Genomic DNA, 20,492 nt, shown 5'->3' with positions numbered 1-20,492 from the left:
GGGTTTAATCTAGTCAAGCTTTCCCTCCAGAGTCTGAGCTGGCCAAATCTTTTCCTTTTCTCTGATTCTGAAAAGACAACCTTGCTCAGTCCTTTCAAATCAACCCACAGCTTGGTTACCTCATCTCTGACATCAATCACACTCTGTATGATACATTTCCGAAGCATCCTTAATTTCTTGTGTACCGGAAACACTCTCACAGAGCAATTTCTATCGTCTTTGCTGTCTAATGTATTAGGCTTCCTGGCCGCATTCGATCGCAAATTGATCTTTGCAATATACCCTGGACAGGGAACACGACTGTTCAGCTACTCTCCATTTTTATAAAGCTGGAGAACATCTGAGACAAAAATGTCATAAAATTAACTCTGCAGGAGACGTTGTTCTCCTGCGGGGCCAGCAGATTTAACAAACTTGCTTCTGCAACCATCAAATATTAAGTAGCCAAGTGGGGAGACTAGCACACAGTTTTCTTTCATGGAACAATGTCATCCTCTGTGATGTTACTTTTTGGGAATGCTCCTCAGGGAAGTGCAACAACAATGCAACATGTGGATTGCATGGCCCACCCAAAATCACTGCTCTTTCAGTGTCTGTGTGGTCATTTGCTGTTAACTATTACTGGCAAGCAGAACATCGATATTTCCACAGCCCCCACTTCTGGGGTTATTTTATTCTACATTGCATGCATTGCCTTCCACACCCCTAATGCCAGAGGTTGTGGAAGGAGGAGGAGGAACAAACTCTAATAAGCAATGTTAGTTAGAGCAGTTCAGCAACAAATTAATGTCAGGCTTGACTTATTTGTGCCAATAAAGATTTTGGAAAGAAAACACACTCGTTCGGTTTGCCACAAATGAAAAGTGATACATACTTTTTCATGAAAGAAATAAGTCACCCCCAAGGGGCTCAGCAATGGGCCCATGAGAGATTTCGAAACAATGGCTTTGAAAGAGGCAGCTTTCTTTATGTTTGCCATATTTAAAGATTATGAGGCATCTGTCAGCTGGCAGTTTCATATAAAAGGGGGAAACAGCTGTGCCTTATGAAAGATCTCCCTCTCACGCACGGTCTCCCCACCTTTAGAACTGTTTGTAGAAAGTGCTGGGATAGCTCAGTTGGTAGAGCAGGAGACTCTGGATCACAGGGCTGTGGGTTGAAGCCCCATGTTGGGCTGGAGATTCCTGCATCGCAGGGGGTTGGACTAGATGACCCTTGTGGTCCCTTCCAATTCTACAATTCTACAATACCCCAATTACAGCACAAGTAACAAATTCAAATTAACAAGAAACCACAGGACCCAGGTGCCCTGTTCATTCAATTTTGTATCATGCTGCTGTGACTCTCACCATCCTCTTCTCCTGATTTGTATCTCCTCCACACACTGTGCTAATAGATGATTATGGGAAAAGCATGGGGGACGTGCATTTGGTATAAGAAAGCTAAGCACATGCTATTTTGGAGAGAAATAAAAAAAACTTGTGAAACTGAAGCATGAACCAAGGGGCTGACTGTGAATCGCAGTGTGGATAATTGGGCTGGAGAGTGCTCCTACGAATAACTGCTACTCACACTCCCATCCATCAACCCATTTACTGGCCAGCAGGATAATGCTGCTTATACTCATCTTGAACAGCAGGACTGAATCCGCTGAAAAGTTTTCTGTGCAAGTCCCACGGAAATGGACAGGAGCTCTTGAAAAACTACAGTCCTTGGGAAGGGAAGTATCCCAGTGGATTATTACCTTGGCTCAAATGAATGTAAGGTCAAAGTAAAAGGTAAAGGACCCCTGGATGGTTAAGTCCAGTCAAAGGTGACTATGGGGTGCGGCACTCATTTCGATTTCAGGCCGAGGGAGCCGATGTTTGTCCACAGACAGCTTTCTGAGTCATGTGGCCAGCATGACTAAACCACTTCTGGCACAACGGGACACTGTGATGGAAGCCAGAGTGCACAGAAATGCTGTTTACCTTCCCACCGCAGCGATACCTTTTTATCTATTTGCACTAGCGTGCTTTCGAACTGCTAGGTTGGCAGAAGCTGGGACAGAGCAACGGGAGGTCACTCCTCCGTGGGGATTTGAACCGCCGACCCTCTGATCGGCAAGCCCAAGAGGCTCATTGGTTTGTCCCTTCTCCAAATGGCAGGCTGGGCTGGCTTGCAATCTCAGTTTATGTTGGGACATTCACAAGTGTGTGTGTGTGTATATGTTTTAGTGGCATTGCATTGCCCTGCCATTTTCATACTCTGAAAATTAATTCTTAGGCCTTCTTAAGCAATGCATTATTAGACTTTGTATGTATATAGTCCAAAATAATATAAATAAATAATTATATGTGTAATATGTATTATTTCATCTTATTTGCATATATTTTGGATGCCTATGCACACAGGAGAACATATTGCCTAAGAATGAATTTTCAGACACAACATGGAGTCTTAAAATGATCAGAAAATGCAACGCTACTACTTCAGTGAGTTCATTTTTATGGGAGAGAATTAATACAGCTCATCATAATGACGAATAGCAGCAACAACAACTTTCATGGTACTTTTTGTTACTGCTATTTTTCACTTTTGAAAGAAGCCTCCAGGCATTGTTCAACTTAGCTGAGCAGCTATATTAAGCTTTGTGTACAAAAACAAAAGGATCCCATCAGTATTGGACTATTAATATTAATAATTCATCTCAGAAGCATATTGACGAAACAAAATGAAGAAAAACCCATAATTATCCCTCAGCATCTCGAAAAAGTTATAATTAGAGAGATGCCAGAACATCTTGGATTTTTTAAAAAGGCATTCGACTAGAAAGGAAATGTGTGCTTGGAATGAATAATTTGGTATGGGACGGGTGAGCCTCTCTTTGCCAACTCCCCAATTAAGTTGACTTTTTTTGAATGTTTCAAACATTAAAAAAAAGAACCTCGGTGTTTTGTTTTTTTAAGGGTTCAAGTTGAACACTTGAACAGTCCAGGTCTTTCCCACCGGTTCCAATCCCCCATTTCCCTGAGGAAAATCTCATCACCTCACAGGAAGCTCTGCTTGCTCAAATGGCACCAATCTGAGGGAGCCACAGCCCCTTTTGACCTCATAAACATTTGCAGCCAGAGACCATGAGCTTGCCAGCAGCACAGTCTCCAGCAGCTATGACTGACTGTTCTATATGCAGCCTAGAAGCTACAGATGTGTTGGAGTCACCACCACTTCAAATAATTGCCCCATGCAATCTGAATTTTGGATTATCAGAAACAATGGGGACAGCTTCCTACTGTTCCGAATGATAACCAATTGCCAAGTCATTTCATCTCTGTGGAAGTCAAAAGTGGAAGCCCCATGTGCTATGGCTGTTTTTCAGTTGTATAGTGTCAGATAGGACCCCTAACCATTAGGTCCAGTCGTGGCCGACTCTGGGGTTGCGGCGTTCATCTCGCTTTATTGGCCGTGGGAGCCAGCATACAGCTTCCGGGTCATGTGGCCAGCATGACTAAGCCGCTTCTGGTGAACCAGAGCAGTGCACGGAAATACCGTTTACCTTCCCACTGGAGCGGTACCTATTTATCTACTTGCACTTTGATGTGTTTTTGAACTGCTAGGTTGGCAGGAGCAGGGACCGAGTAACGGGAGCTCACCCCATCATGGGCATTCGAACCGCCGATCTTCTGATCGACAAGTCCTAGGCTCTGTGGTTTAACCCACAGCGCCACCCACATCCCATAATAGTGTCAGATAGCAGGTGGCATAATGGACAGAGAAGGGGGTGGGGAATGTGTGGCCCTATTGGACTCCAACAACATCTGGCGGTGGGGTGGGGGGCAAGGATTCTCAACACTAGGGACATAACATTTGACTTGGGTCAGGGAGATTCATAGCTCCACACAAAGTGCACTGGGCAATCTTGGGCCAGTCACAATCTCACAAGAAAAGTTACACTAGAATCTCCTCTGAACTCTTTCAATAGCTGTAGGAAGTATTTTATGTGGGGAGAGAATGCAAATATTTGGCTCCCCACAAGGAGTCTGAAATGGTACAGTCCAGTAACAAATATATTGTGAGGGGGTTCACGTCGTCTGTTTCAGCTCTAGGTTCCAGAGTGCAGCAGCTAGACTTGTGACTGGAAGTGGCTGCCGAGACCACATAACACCGGTCTTGAAAGACCTGCATTGGCTCCCAGTACATTTCCAAGCACAATTCAAAGTGTTGGTGCTGGCCTTTAAAGCCCTAAACAGTCTCAGCCCAGTATACCTGAAGGAGCGTGTCCACCCCCATCTTTCTGCCCGGACGCTGAGGTCCAGCACCGAGGGCCTTCTGGTGGTTCCCTCACTGCGAGAAGCCAAGTTACAGGGAACCAGGCAGAGGGCCTTCTCAGTAGTGGCACCTGCCCTGTGAAACACCCTCCCATCAGATGTCAAGGAAATAAACAACTATCTGACATTGAGAAGACATCTGAAGGCAGCCCTGTTTAGGAAAGTTTTTAATGTCTGATGTTTTAATGTATTTTTAATATTTTGTCGGAAGCTGCACAGAGTGGCTGGGGAAACACAGCCAGATGGGCGGGGTATGTATGTATGTATGTATGTATGTATGTATGTATGTATGTATAAATAAATAATTGGTTCTGTGCCAACTCTACTATCTCTTGATGTCAGATGTGCATTAACAGGCACAGATCTCAACCTATGTGCATCTTCTTAACCTCTGGATACCTGTTGAGGTGGCAGGCTCCAGGAAATGTGTAACTCTTGCACACATTTCATAGCACACTTTCTTATAACAGGTCATTCCATTGGCTGACCTCACCCAATATTTCCGCTCTAACAAGAAGCAGCTCTCCAGAGTCTCTGGTGGGGATCTCTCCCATCATCTGCTACCATTCCTATCTTTGAAATTGAGGGTGCCTGAAAGCAGATGCCCTTGACTGAGTTGTGATCACATCTCAAGCCACAAGAACAAACCAAACATATCTGAATAGCTCATGCTAGCGTAAATGATCAAAGAAGTTCTGGTCTAATCATAGATCAAGACCCACATATGTTAGGATTACATGTAATGTTGCACATTGCATACACTGTATGGTGTTGATGTCATATGTCACATCTAATGTTAATGACAACATTCCATTAACATCATTAGTCTTTTGTCCATTAATTTCAGTGGTTCTACTCTGAGTATAACTTAGTTGTTTGCATCTTTCAATATTGCGGGTGTTTTCGTCTTTGCAACTTTGCAGGCAAATAAATAAATCTTGTGCACAATAATATAATTGTGTCCATAATAATTCTCATGGGTGTAGATTTCACCAGAATTGGAAAGCCTCTGTCATGAGTAACACTTTTGAGTCTTATTAGGTAGAAAAATTAATCACCCAAAATTTGCTCAGAGTGAATTCTTGCTAGAGCTGTGCCAGATTCCTCTCTAGGAGGAGAAATGACTAACACAGTCATTACACAGCTTTATTGAAGCATAATCTCTATTTTTCTTGCTAGCACTAATTTTTGTATTCTCCGGAAACTGGAGGAGTTTGGACTCGGAAAATATGGTAGAAATGCATTTGATTGGCTTTTGAATATGTAAAAAGTTTGGCATATTTTTTTAAAGGTGGTAGTGGGGGGAAATGAATAAGTAGTACTTTTGTATTAAATATTTTGAGCAGCTGGGTCATGTATGCTTTAAAATTGTAATTCACCTTCAGATATTTTTGCAGTAAGTGACAAAAATTGAAGAGGATGATGATGATGATGATGATGATAATAATAATAATAGTCTTGAGCATGGATTGCAGCTATTGAGTTATTAATGTGACTCAGGAAAGATACCCAAAGACTGAGCTCTTGTAGCTAAAGGCCATGGCTTAATGAAATGTCAGTGTCATCAGCTCAGAAGACTATAAGAAGACACTCAGAATTGGCCTAAAGGTGTCAGATAGTGGGCAGGTCTTCTTAATAGCTCAGTTGCTGGAGTGAAATATATGTTCAGTGTTCCCAGACAGTTCATGGCAAATATTAGGAACCACATCCGTTCTCTGGTAACTTGTACTAGAACAGGACCATAGATGACAAATGGTTTGTGAACTTCAGGTGGTCTGTGGTGTGTACGTAAAAATAAAATTGAAAATCATGCGTCATCTAGCACAGTACATTACGATTACTACAACAACAGACAGAAAAATCCTTATGTGGTCCACCAAGACCCTCAGCAATTGTCAAGGGGTTGGTGGGGGGAAATGTCTTTCAATATAAACAAACTAACATATATAAAGAAGTTCAGGTTTGAAATAGCCTTCTCTTTCATAAATGTTTCAAGGGCATCTTGGGAACTTTTTAGAAAAGTTCTAAAATGTGAATTACCTTGCACATTTTAGCAGAGCAGCATGTAGGTTTCTCTGCCTGTCATCATCTCCCAGTGCAGATGGTGTGGGGGATAAAATGTGAACTGGCTTTATGATTACATTTAAAGACCCTCTTCAGCGGCCACCTACAAGATATCATATATTTCAGAGAGTGTCATGTACAACAAAATTACTTCTCCGCTATGGGGTGTGAGGAACCTTTTTATACATATATAAAAATAAGAACTAAACACCGCTCACTCTGAAGTTATCATTTTGCACAAGCACATCTCTGTCAGTCTAATTCACCCCACCTGAAATGACTAACCAGGGAAAAGAGCTTGGGGTTGCAGTGGACAGCTCAGTGAAAATGGTTCTAGAGACCAGAGGTGCAGGAAGTGGGCACCCTCTGGCACTGCCACTGTCAGGAAGTTGCAGTGACGCCACTATCAGGAAGCCAATTCTGCCCTGCTGGCCCCTTCTGACATAACTGATTTGTGGAATTTACTGCCACAAGAAATGCTAATAACCACTAGATTAGAAACTGTTCAGCATCTTAAAAAGGAGAGACATCACCTTGCCTAAAAAGGTCTGTATAGTTAAAGCTATGGTTTTCCCAGTAGTGATGTATGGAAGTGAGAGCTGGACCATAAAGAAGGCTGATCGCCGAAGAATTGATGCTTTTGAATTATGGTGCTGGAGGAGAGTCTTGAGAGTCCCATGGACTGCAAGAAGATCCATTCTTAAGGAAATCAGCCCTGAGTGCTCACTGGAAGGACAGATCCTGAAGCTGAGGCTCCAATACTTTGGCCACCTCATGAGAAGAGAAGACTCCCTGGAAAAGCCCCTGATGTTGGGAAAGTTGGAGGGCACAAGGAGAAGGGGACGACAGAGGATGATATGGTTGGACAGTGTTCTCGAAGCTACCAGCATGAGTTTGACCAAACTGCGGGAGACAGTGGAAGACAGGAGTGCCTGGCGTGCTCTGGTCCATGGGGTCACGAAGAGTCAGACACGACTAAACAACTAAACAACAACTAGAAACTGTTAAAGGGGGTTTATACATGTTCAGAGATGGTATGTAGGAGTCATAAGAGGGGAGTAAGGTGCCAACATGAAGAAAATATTTTTTTAGGGGGCAGGTAAACCCTGCCCTCCAGTCATTTGCACATGCACAGTCCATTTGCCTCTGTAGGCATCACTCTCAGCCCCCCAAGCCTGGCACCAGAGCGACAGTGGGCAGGAGAGGGAGAAGAGATGGGGAGCATGTGAGCAAGTGCTGGGAGGCAGCTGTGTTCCTCCGAGGTGGAACAGAGGTTTTTACAGATACTATTCACCCCAAATATAATGCAGACTGCTCTTGTCACATAGCAGTAGGGTTTTGCTCCATTTCCTCCCCATAAGTCTAAATCTGGATCTCATCTCACTTGGCTTGGTGATCAGCTGAAATAATTGGAATACCTCACATTGCCCTCAATCAATTGTTTCCAAAATTCCTGTTTATCATTTCTTTTTTGCTAATGAAAAACCAAAAGGAGAGACACCATAATAATGTTATCGCCAGTTTCGTTTCCCATCTTAGCTACAGTGCTATGTAACAGGAGTTGATTTCCAATTTTTCATTTTTAAAAAACTTGGACTTGGAAGAGTACTTGGAGCTGAGGACTCCCCACAGGACCTGGCCTCATAAATGTATGAAAATAAATTCTAATTTCAACTGCACCATAACTAAGAAAGCTTCTCTGGAAAGACTTGTTCTCCTAGGTAATGCATCCTTGAGTGAATTCTTTTTGATATGATAAAGACTCTCCATCCATCATTGATCACCCATCAACCAAATAAAGAAGGATGAGGTCTTATTTGTGCTAACACACCATCAATTCACTGGCATTCAATCAAGATTAACATTTGACTCAGCTCTCTCTCTCAACATTTTTTTAATGTAGCAAAAAGGGCGTTTGTGTTCAAATCAAGAAAATCAACACAATGTTCAGAGAAATGGTTGGGAAAAAATGCCCCAGAGCTTCATCAATTATAGCAATTAATAGAGAGGGACTCTGGAAGGTTTTTTTCTTTTTTGAACCAAGTTCAAAATGGTTCGCTATTAAACTAAAAACAGAGTCCAAAATGAATGCCAACTGTACTGAGAAGCAGGATCATTGTTAGGGGGTAGACCTTCTAGAACTTTTGTGGTGGTGGGCCCCAGTTCTCCTGTCTCTTTCCCCCACCTTCCAATGCTGTGCTTAAAGGGTGGCTGGATGCAATTGAAAACACAGTGTAGTGACAAACCCTCCAAGTGTCCCTATTTTCCAGGGACAGTCCCAGATGAACAGAAGTTGTCCTGGTTTCTGATTTGATCCTGGAATGTCCCGCTTTTCCTTAAGACGTCCCTATTTTCATTGGAGAAATGTTGGAGGGTATGGTCAGTTACGTGACCCCCCAAGGAGTTATGTAACTATAGAACCTTTAGAAGACATCTGAAAGCAGCCCTATATAGAGAAGTTATTTTTAATGTATGATCATGTTTTTATATATGTTAGAAGCCATCCAGAGTGTCTGGGCAACTCAGTCAGATAGGTGGGGTATTAATAATAATAATAATAATAGTAACAACAACAACAACAACAACAATAAAACTTTCATTATTTATACCCCACATATTATTATTATTATTATTATTATTATTATTATTATTATTATTGGTGGTAGTAGTAGTAGTATGGAATAGAACCTTCCTATTTTCATCAGAAAAATGTTGGAGGGAATGTAGTGAGATCCCAGCCATCTGAAGACATCTAATACTTAAAAATCAGCATATGCAAATTTTATGTAAAGTTGTGTCATGGACCTGAGCCTGGGCCTTTTAAGTACCTAGCAAGGCTTCTGCTGAAAAGGTACAGTTCATGAACATTATAGAAGGTTAGTAGAAGCTTGCTCTTCATAGCTCAGACTCTCCCTTCTCAACCTCAACTCTCTCTTTCTTTCTCTCTCTGTCCTCCTATTAGCTCTCAGACCAGCTCCTCTGCCTCCAGCAAAACTCTGTCTCCCAAAGCAAAGCAAGCAACATGGTGCAGTCAGTTGTTGTGTCCTAGAACATTAGGAACCTAGAAAGCTGCCTTATATTGAGTCTGACTTTGGTTCATCTGAAGCAGCATTGTCTACAGTGATTGGTTGTGCCTTTCCAGGGTTTCAAGCGGGGTCCATAACTCATGTCTCCTGAATACCAAATTTTAAAATTCAAGTCACCATGGCAAGGTGGTTCAGGCTTTATGTATACATAGAGTCATAGAATTGTAGAGTTGGAAGGGACCTTGAGGATCATCTTGTCCAATCCCCTGCAATGAAGGAATATGTAGCTGTCCCTTATGGAGATCAAACCTGCGACCTTGGCATTATCAGCACCATGCTCTAACCAACTGAGCTATCCAGGGTGAACACCAACAGCACAACCTTATACATATCTGCTCAGAAAGAAGCCCCAATGATTTTAATAAGGCTTGCATCAAGGCAAACGGGTACAGAATTGCAGCCTAACTTGGTTTTCAGAACCATAAACTGCATCCTACCTGACAGGTCATTTTGAACTTGTGACTCACCAGCAGTATTTCACCGGATGGGGATGGGAGAATCAAGTTTCAGAAAATAACTTAGAAGGTACTATTGATTTGTGTTTTGTACAAACATAGCTGAAAGCAAAATTGATTCAGAGCATTTTTAGCAGGGATGGGTCATGCAGTCATTGTTACCCTGGGGATAAGAGTCTGTAACAAAGATGGTAAATATATCAAGACTGGCTATGAAGTCATTCATTGGACTGGCCGTACTATTGTAAGGTGGACTTCTTTCTAGTGTTGGCCCCTAATCAGGAAGCTATAACTTAGCAGCAGAGTAGATGCTCTGCTTGCAGAATATCAAAAATTAAATCCCTGGCACCTCCAGGTAAAACTGGACGATAACCCAACCTGAAGCCCTGGAGAGCTGCTAACCAGTTAGGCCACATTCACACCATACATTTGAAGTACTATGATACCACTTTAACAGCCACAGTTTGCCCCATAGAATTCTGGGAGCTGTGGTTTGTTAAGGGTGCTGAGAGTTGTTAGGAGGCACCTATTCCCCTCACAGTTCCCAGAGTTCCTTGGGAACAGGGCTTGACTGTTAAACTGTCTTGACTGTTAAACCACACTGAGAATTGTAGCTCTGTGGGGCTCCTAATAACTTTCAGCACCCTTAAACTACAGCTCCCAGAATTCTTTGGTGGAAGCCATGATTGTTTAAAGTAGTACCACAGTGCTTTGAATGTATGGCATGAATGCGACCTCAGTGTAGACCAGGGTTTCCCAAACTTGGGTGTCTGGCTGTTTTTGAACTACAGTTCCCATCATCCCTGAACACTAATTCTGCTAGCTAGGGATGATGGGAGTTGTAGTCCAACCACAGCAGGAGACCCAAGTTTGGGAAACCCTGGTGTAGACAGTACTGAGCTTGATGGGTCAATGGTCTGGCTCAGTATAAGGACTATGTCCCTATAATCATTCTGCTCTGAGCTATTTACAGCACACACCGGGGAAAATAAAAAGACAATACAGGAACTGGTGCTCTTAACTTCCTAACTTGAGTCAAGGTAATTTTGCAACTGAGGACGGTGGCCATTTTGGTTCTTCCCACAGCATTGCCTAATGCCTCAGCATCTGCTCTCTGTATTAACTGGGATCCAAGAAGCAGCTCAGAGCATGTTGACATTCTACAGCTGCTCTCTGCTGCCAGTAGGTTTATGTGATGCTAATTTTGGAACAGAACTACATTCCAGAAAATGTAGAGCTAAAGAGAGAGAGAGGTAAATTTGATAAATTCAAAGATCCTTTTTGCAACTAATCTAACTTGCCAAAGTAGCCGGACAGGGGCTCATTTTCAGATGACGGAGCTGACTCTGCATTTAAATAGGTTGAAAAGTAAGCAGGTTTGACAGTTAGCAGCCATGGGATTCTCTTCTCCTTGAGAAAATTGATGTAAGCCTGTTAACTACCTTAAATTCAGCCTTAGCCTATTGTTCTGGAGCAGATGGGGAACGCTCACCTCAGCTGCATACTTGAGGCCCTCGCAGCATTCGACAGCGCTTAGCTACTGAATTGTAAATGACTGTACCTCAGGATCAACAGAAGCATATGATCCATCACTGTGAGACTTTGAATTCACCCAGTGGAATGGCTCGTCCTACGCACACCAGAGCAGCCATTTTCTGTTCCCCCTGAAAGTAATAGATACAAATAATCTGTAATGAATACGACTGGGGTTAGCAGCCATACGGTTTCTAAACCACCAAACTACAGTAGCCTAGTCAAAGGATGGCACTGAACCTCTGTCATAAGAACATAACAGCCTACTGGATCAGGCCAATGGCCTATCTAGTCCAGCATCTTGTTCTCACAGCGACCAACCAGATGCCTGTAGGAAGCCCTCAAGAAGCACATGAATGCAACAGCACTCTCCAAATAAGCTTACTGCCTCTGACAGTAGAGGTTTAACATAGGCATCATGGCTAGTAGTCACTGATAGTCATACCCTCTGTGAAGCCATCTCAACTCCTTTGAAACCACCTAAGTTGGGGGACTTCACCAGTGGTCCAAATATGCCTCCCGTCACCCTCTTCCTTGAAACCCCAAATACTTATTGTATGTCACAGCTGCTGATGCCTTCTGAAATGGTGGGTGGTTCTTCTGCAAAGGGAGCAGGGGGTGGACAACAGACCAGAATTCCCTTACCTCAGCACTGTGCAAGGGAGCATCAGATCAGATAGATGGACTACTATTTCACATCGCTCTCTGCGTACATGAGCACGCTCGTCTGAGAAAAATTAAACCCAGTGTTTTAAAAAGAGACTCCTTGCGGGAATTACGAATCTTTTCTTTCATTGATTTTAGACCCTTTCCATTGATTTTTAAAGCTTTAGGATGTTTCAATTATGGAACTTAAAGTACATTAGAGAAGGTCATTATAGACGTAATTCAGCAAAGTATATCTTCCAGTTAAAAATAGAGGAGGGAATGAAAAATGATTATTGTGCAATCGGTGGTAGACCACCTCATCCTGAAGACCTCTTCTTCCTCTTATAAGTAAATAACATTTCTACTGGATTGTAAATAGTCCACTCCAGTTGTCCAAAGTAGTTGCAGCATTTCAACATCCTTGCTGCAGAACATCATCCATATTAATAAACCCTTTTTTGCATGTAGAACATGTGTGGAATGAAAGGGAAGATACTCACAGCTGTTCTGTTAGGTTAAATTTCTAAAAGTGAAAGTATGTTTTGTGTTGTCTTGCATCTTGGGCTGTAGCCCAGTAGGCAACATCTGCTTTGCATGCCCAGGACCCCTGGGAAAGACCCCCTTCATGAAACCTTGCTACCAGTCAGTTTAGACTGTACTGAGCTAGATGAACCAACGGTCGGATTCTGGCAGCAGTGTTCACACAGCGGTTTATTCCATTTCCCTGACATGCCCCTAACTGTTAATTTCGGCATTATATTTGAGCTTTTGCACAATGTAAAAGGCTCTGCTGGAAAACTAATGGAATATAGTGCATTTGGGTGCTCATTTCCATGTTATTTGCTTCCAGAAAAGAATCTGTTTGCAGTCCCCTTAACCTGGAAAATGGCAAGAGTAAAGTGATTGAATTGGGGACAGCACATCAACAAACAGCTCTTTCCTGCCGCTTTCATGAGGGAAAAGAAGCAAGCGTGTTCGAAAGGGTGGGGAGTAGTGATGTCGTCCAATGACCTTTGTTGTTGTGTCACACCACACCCACAGGTGTGGATGACATTATTTATTATTATTTGTTAAATTTATACGCTGTCCTTCATCTGAAGATCTCAGGGTGGTTCACAAAATAAAAATACACGATAGAAGCACAAAATAAATAGTTAAAACCATACCAAAACAAGACTATAACCTCCCACTCCCACAAACACATTCAAAAGGCCTTAGAATATTAATCAGCCAAAGGGCTGGTGGAAGAGGAACATTTTTGTCTGGTACCTAAAGATATGTGATGAAGGCACCAGACAAACTTCTCCGGGGAGTGCATTCCACCAATGGGACTGTTCTTGTGTTGCCACCCTCCATCCATCTTGTGGAGGAGGCACACCAAGAAGGGCCTCAGATGATGATTGCAGAGTCCAGGTCAGTTTATATGGGGAGAGACGGCCCTTGAGGTATTGAGGCATTGTCAGTTTAGTGGTCAAAAAGAGACAGAAATGGGATAAAAGCCTAGGCATTATAATTAGGAAAACCATAGCGATATTCCCAATGCCTGAATGTACCCTTAGAATAAGTTGGCTCCTTATGTTCCTACATTATTTGAACATAAATTAAGTCCTTCCTGTCAGTATCTTACTTTTCTGCTCTTCCTAAAATGGACATCATTATGGGACTTCTTAGAAAAGCTAAGGACCTTCTTATGGAGGGCTACAGCACAACCATATCCAATCACCTTTTCTGCCACCGTGAGGTAACTTCCATCCCTGCCCCTCTGTCACCTCCCACCACTTATCTGCATGCATATATCTGTGGTGTGGATGACTCAATGTTGAGTTCTGAGGGCAAAAGTCACTCCGGGGAAGGGGAAAAAATTATAATGATGTGAATCCGCAATGAGTCATCCGCCCTCACAGAAGTGTCAGTGGGAATAAGGACTATTTAGCTGCTTTGCATTGTCAAAGTTGCTGGCTGGCAGAAGCAGCCAAGCAGCCTAGGTTCCTCCAGGCAAGCTGGAGAGTCCAGCCTTTGCTGCATACACGCCATCGCTGCCATCACTCTGAACCTACACTAGGGTTTTGTAAAGGGTTGATACAGATAGGTGACAAGCATAATAAGCCAGTGTTGATTGTTCTTGTGGCGTTTGTACAGAGCCCCTGGTCGTCTCATGGACTATTGAACCCGTACACCCCTAATCCGCTGCCACCAACCAGGTCCTCCCCCGTAAATCACTTAGTCTCAGCCAGGTTCTTCAGTTAACAATGAAGACTGCAGTTTATTACAAACACAAATAAACTTTAAATGCATTCAAAATGCTGTTACCCTTTACCCTCTTAAAGGTAAAGGTAAAGGGACCCCTGACCATTAGGTCCAGTCGTGGCTGACTCTGGGGTTGCGGCGCTCATCTCGCTTTACTGGCCGAGGGAGCCGGCGTACAGCTTCCGGGTCATGTGGCCAGCATGACTAAGCCACTTCTGGCGAACCAGAGCAGCGCACGGAAACGCCGTTTACCTTCCCGCTGGAGCGGTACCTATTTATCTACTTGCACTTTGACGTGCTTTCGAACTGCTCGGTTGGCAGGAGCAGGGACCAAACAATGAGAGCTCACCCCGTCGCAGGGATTCGAACCACCGACGTTCTGATTGGCAAGCCCTAGGCTCTGTGGTTTAACCCACAGCGCCACCCGCGTCCCTCTTTACCCTCTTAGTCTTATTTATTCTGTCTCTAACTCTTCTACTTCCCCTCACACAAGAACCAACTGCACTAACTGTCTCTCTATTTCCATCTGACTGTCAACTGCTTTCCCAACTGCCTTTTCCCAACCAACCAACTAACTAACCAGACCTCGGGCTAAGCCCTTTTATAAACAGGTAGGCTCCGCCTCTGACTTTTCTATTGGTCTACCTATTAACCCTTTCTCTCCCCCTGTACAGACATTTTCAAATAAACGGGCAAACGCCACAGTTCTAGTCATGGGAAGGGATGTAGCTCAGTGGTACAGCACCTGCTTTGCATCCGAAAGATCCCTGGTATCTCTGAGTCAGGCTTGGAAGGACTCCAGCCTGAAATCCTGAGGAACCACTGCCAGTCAGAGTGATACCTAGCGGTGTGGACCAATTGTCTGACTCCATATAGGTGGCTTCCTCTGCACAGTGCAGCATCTTTGCAGGTCAAATTTCTTGAGCAGAGGAACATCTCTGCAGAAGGAGCAGGAGAACCCTGTTGTGATGTACTAAGCTTGGATCCTAGAACAATAGGCAAGTAGGATCCTAGAATGCAACAACTGATTGGCTTGCAGGAAAAGACCAATCAGGCTCCAGGAGGGAAGCAGAATCAGCCAATCAGATGGGACTCATTGTATATAATAATGTATATAAAATAATGTATATAATGTATATAAAATAATGTATATAAAAGTCTGAGGTTTGGGGGGGGGGCAATTCAGTCACTGTTTTACAAGCTGCAATAAAGAGCATGAAATCACTACAGGACTCCTGAGTATATTTCACCTGTGCTGTTTCTCACGCTCCCTTCAGAGCCTCGCTTTCAAGGCAAAATGATTCGATGTAGGGCTGCAAAATGGCCGTCGGGCATTGTGAGCAAATTTAAGCACTCTCAAAAGCAAGTGCAAAAATGCCACAAATTGGAGCTGCGCCAGGAGGGAAGGCATCAGTGCGGAAGCAGCAGACTGCTACTCCTTCTTCCTTGGCCCTCCTGTGTTTCTGAAGCCACAAAATGGGGCTGCAATTTCTGGTGGGCTCCGAGGTGCACAAATGGAGACCTGGAAAGGACAAGACATTTTATTTATGTATGAGCTTTGAATATCAGCTTGGCTCTCTGGAAGGGAGAAGCTTGACACAAACCATCCCTGTCTCTGTGTGTGTGTGTTTTAATTCATACGCAAAGGATTAAAAAACAATCTGTTGAAGCTCAAATGTTTTCCCCACCTCGCATTTGGATTTCAAATGGACTATATCTCATGGGGATGTTTGCTAAGGAACGTATTCACTGGGGAGCAAGCCTATATTTTCCTTACCACCTGATTTCAAACGTCTGTTACAGCCCAGCTGCGTTCAATAGGTTTATATAGTTTACATGCTCTCTAAGAACAGTGTTTCTCTGAGAGAGGCTCCTGACCTTCACAAATTGAATGGAGAAGATAACCGTCCTTCTGCAATTGCTCTAACAGAAAGTTAACTCCCACAAACAAATCTGATTTTTTTTTTTACTGTGCTTTTGGCAGAACCAAATGGCTTTTCGGATGCCATTTCCCCTCAGTAACAATGACTCTCTATTCACTGTGGAGCTTAAAACTAGAACTAATAATGTATTCAGTAATTACAATATTCAGGTGCTATTGAAATGGAGGATCAGGGGCGTCTTACCCATAGACATTATTGGCGTGGGGCGCCGAGGGTGCCACAGGCTGAGTGTCCGAGAAGGAAGTCAGGGTGCGCTCCCTTCCCCGCTCTGGGGCAGCCTGCTCCTCTCTTCTCAGCCACCCATCAGAGGGCGCTGTGTCCCCTCCAGCTGGGGCTGCCTGGGCACCTGGCAGGTGCAATCGGGGGCGGGCATGTCTCTCCCGCCTCTCTCTAGCCACATTGCTGCCTGCGCACCTCCCTGCAGAGTCTGCGAGCGGAGCAGGGAAGCACCCTGTGCAATCCCGGCGCCGAGCAAGGATGGGACAGCCGGCGAGCCACCTGATCTGCTTGCTTTCTCTCCTGTAGTGCGGACTTCCCCAGACTGGGGCAGGTAAGGGGTGCAGGGTGCTTTTAGGGAGGCTGTGATAGCCTGGGAATCTGATTCAGAGGCTGAACCTGAGGAATCCCAGCCTGCACAGGAGTCCCCGCCTCCAGGGCCGGCTGAGCCGGGGCTGGGGCTTGAGCCTGAAGGGTCTTCACCTGTGCCGGATCCTCAGGTGCAGGCACCAGCTGAGTCTGCTCTGGCCCTTGAGGTGATGGAGGACCCATTGCCTGCAGGTGCTCCACTCTCAGCCCCGTCAGGGGAAGGTGAGGTTGCCTCTGGTTCCAGTAACCCTCCAGCCTCTCCTGAGCTGCAGAGGCTCAGGGTAGAGAGGCGGAGGGAACTAAGTTCTCTCAGGAGTAGTGCTCGCCTCCAGGCCAGGGGAGGCAAGACACCTGTGGACTGGGGCTGCCCTATGCCTCGGAGGAGATAAAGGCCAGCCCGCCCAGTCCCAGGTTTCGGGAGCAACATTGTTGGTAACCTGTTCCTGCCGGCACCCTGACCTGCTCTCCTGAGTTCCTGACCATGCCCGACTCCTCGCTTTGGACCTCGCTTCGCCTCAACGGACAGCCTCCTTACCCTTGACCTAGGACCAGACTTAGACCATGCTGGACGGTAACCACCCCCCGGAACCAGCACAGAGGCTTTGCTGGAGGGCACAGGAAGCAGTCTGGGCTGTGATCCGGGCGCCTCTTAGTGCAGTGCCAAGCGCGCATCAGACCATGTGATGTAAATGAGCCGGACCGAAGTCCCCCCCCCCGCCACTTAAAAAAGGTCAACAACTCTGGGAAACGGTTTCTGCTCTATAACCAGCCCTTAGCATTTGTTTTTATCCTCTCTTCCATTTTATTTCTTAACTCCTTTTAGTGCTTCGTTTTGTTGTTTTAATTTATTGTTTTATCTCATTGTTTTATTGTTCTAACTCCCCTAAACTGTGAGGCTGCATGAAGCTGGGCTGCATGAAGTTTGGCAGTGCCAAACGCAAGGTTGAGCCAAAGTTTACAAGATACAGTGGTACCTTGGGTTAAGTACTTAATTTGTTCTGGAGGTCCGTTCTTAACCTGAAACTGTTCTTAACCTGAAGCACCACTTTAGCTAATGGGGCCTCCTGCTGCTGCCACACCACCGGAGCACAATTTCTGTTCTCATCCTGAAGCAAAGTTCTTAACCTGAGGTACTATTTCTGGGTTAGTGGAGTCTGTAACCTGAAGGGTATGTAACCTGAAGCGTATGTAACCCAAGGTACCACTGTACTAGTTATAAATTAAGGAAGAGAAACATCTTGATTATCAGAACTGTTGATGAGCGAGCCCACGTGGCAGCTGCAGAGAGTCTCCAAAACACTCCCTTCTGCTGGATGGCACTGACTCCGGACTCGTAAACTCAAGGCCGCCACATTTGGAGATAATTGATTTCTGCAAACTGCCGACGAATAATCATAATTATTATTGTACTTACTAGAAAGAACTGCAAAGAACTGGGAATCATGCCAGATTCGTTAATTAGCTCCCCGGAACCCCAGAAGAGACAGAGCAAAATCACACATTATTTTCTCCAAAAGGAGGAGAGTAAGAGGGAGCTGAATGAGTTAATTCTAGATGAGGCCATTCCTCCTCCTTCCACTGTTTCGGATTGGTCAACTCATCTTAAAAGGCTCCAACAAGATTCCGAAAATATTAACTACCCAACAAGCCTTGCTCAAGAACTGGCCTTAGCTGAGAAATCCTATAAGGCAAATATAACTGATATAACGACTCAGCGGCCACCTCCTGAGCTTGGAAAAAACTTTCAAAGTCATCAGGTTACTTCCAAATGTACTTACACAGAGGAGAGAGACGGCTAACTTCAGGACCAGTTCACTTCATATGCATGGACCTCTCCAGCATGAAAAATATTCTAATGATAACAAATGGGCTACTTCTGACTCTAGTGGAAAATTTTACACCTCAAGAAAGAGGCACAGAGCCAAATAACACTGACTGAATGAACAACCTACCCGAACCAGCAGATATGAATCACCCAGTAACCAGCAAGAAATCATAGTTGCGAAAACTATAGCATTCTTATCAGCACAGGACAAAAAAATCTGACTTTTTTTTGGTGAAGCAAAGGGATTTGTGCCTTTGCTACAAATACCTAGTACATTGCCCCACTTATATAAATAAAGCAGAAGAAAAATATTTTTTCTTCCATTTCACTGTGTGCATTTATATTAGAAGAGTTTTATCCCACATTAAAATTTCACCCACAATCCTGGTCTAATGTTCCTGAAAAGACACAGAAATGAAAACACCATTCACTCTTTGCTTTCCCCTTTTCGCTGGCTGTTTTGTTTGTTGTTTGCATCTCATTTTCTCAGCTTGGCATCTTTACAAGAATAAGAAATTCATATATATAGTTATCGGGTGCCATCTGGGCCCAGATGGTTTTCTTTGGGAGGGCTTCAGCAGCGTAACGTGTGCTGGCATGCATAGGAGTGAGAAGAATGATGAAAGACTCATCGCTTCTTAATCTTCTGTCTCTCTGTCTCATTTAGACACAATAGGTATTCCATATTTCCAAACTCTAATGTACCTAATGGCTATTGTTAAAAATGCATCATGTTCTTTGGAAGAAAAAGTGTCCAAAATCTGGAGCTTTTCTTTTAAACACAATATGTCCAACAAGCACTTGTCAATCACAATAGTAAATGACAAAGACAATGACTAAACACACACACACACGATGAGGAGAAATTGGGTCAGTTTGAATTACAATGTGAATTTACCAAAACTGCACTTCCCAAGCCGATATGCAAACCCAAACTTCAGCAAACACAAAAAAAATGAAAATAGGGGCATTTATCACACACCCCACCAACTGATCTTCCTTGACTCCCCCCCTTTTTTGTTCCTCCCACCCCGCAAAGCATTTCCTATAAGGAAGACAAGTGCCACTATAACTATACCAATAGGACACAGCACACATACCTTCCATTGTCCTGAGAAAACCCCCAAATCCCAATTTTATTTTATTTTATTTCTTTGCGTAATTTTTTTAAAAAAGAAAAACACACACCATTAAATACATTTTAGAAAGTGGCAAGATTCAGTGGCGGAGGAAGGGGTGTGCGGGGTGTGTGGTCCGCCCTGGGTGTCATCACTGAGGGGGGGAGGGTGACAAATTGAGTTTAAAATAAAAAATTAAAAATTGGGCTCACAAAACTTTTTAGGAGTGACTTGGTGGCTTAGGCGCCTGCAGGTACCACACTGCCTAAAACGGCAGCGTGGGACTTGCGTACGCCTACTGCTTCTCCCTCAGCCACCCTACAGAATAGCACAAGAAGGGGTGGGAGAAAGGAATGATTTATTTATTGAAAACATTTATATACTCACCCTTATCCAACACATCTCAAGGTTGTGGCCGACAAATAAACAAATATTAATTATTCATATCCTAAAACACTAAAATAAGGCCATGACGCCAGCAATAAGGTAAGGCAGAAGCTAAGACCAGACAGCAAGCTAAAGTATGACACTAGCAAGCTCAGTTGAGAATGACGTTCCCTCCAGCCCCCTGTGCAATCAATGTTCACTTCCTGGAAGTGAGGAATTTCCTAGGGCCAGGGCAGCATTGGAGTTGTTAAACTATGGTGTGGCAGCCTATACCCAGGGGCATAGCTAGCTCCT

Source organism: Podarcis raffonei, chromosome 12 (genome assembly GCF_027172205.1).
Source record: "Podarcis raffonei isolate rPodRaf1 chromosome 12, rPodRaf1.pri, whole genome shotgun sequence".
Lineage (NCBI taxonomy): Eukaryota > Metazoa > Chordata > Lepidosauria > Squamata > Lacertidae > Podarcis > Podarcis raffonei.
Note: the sequence above shows the minus strand (reverse complement) of the source record.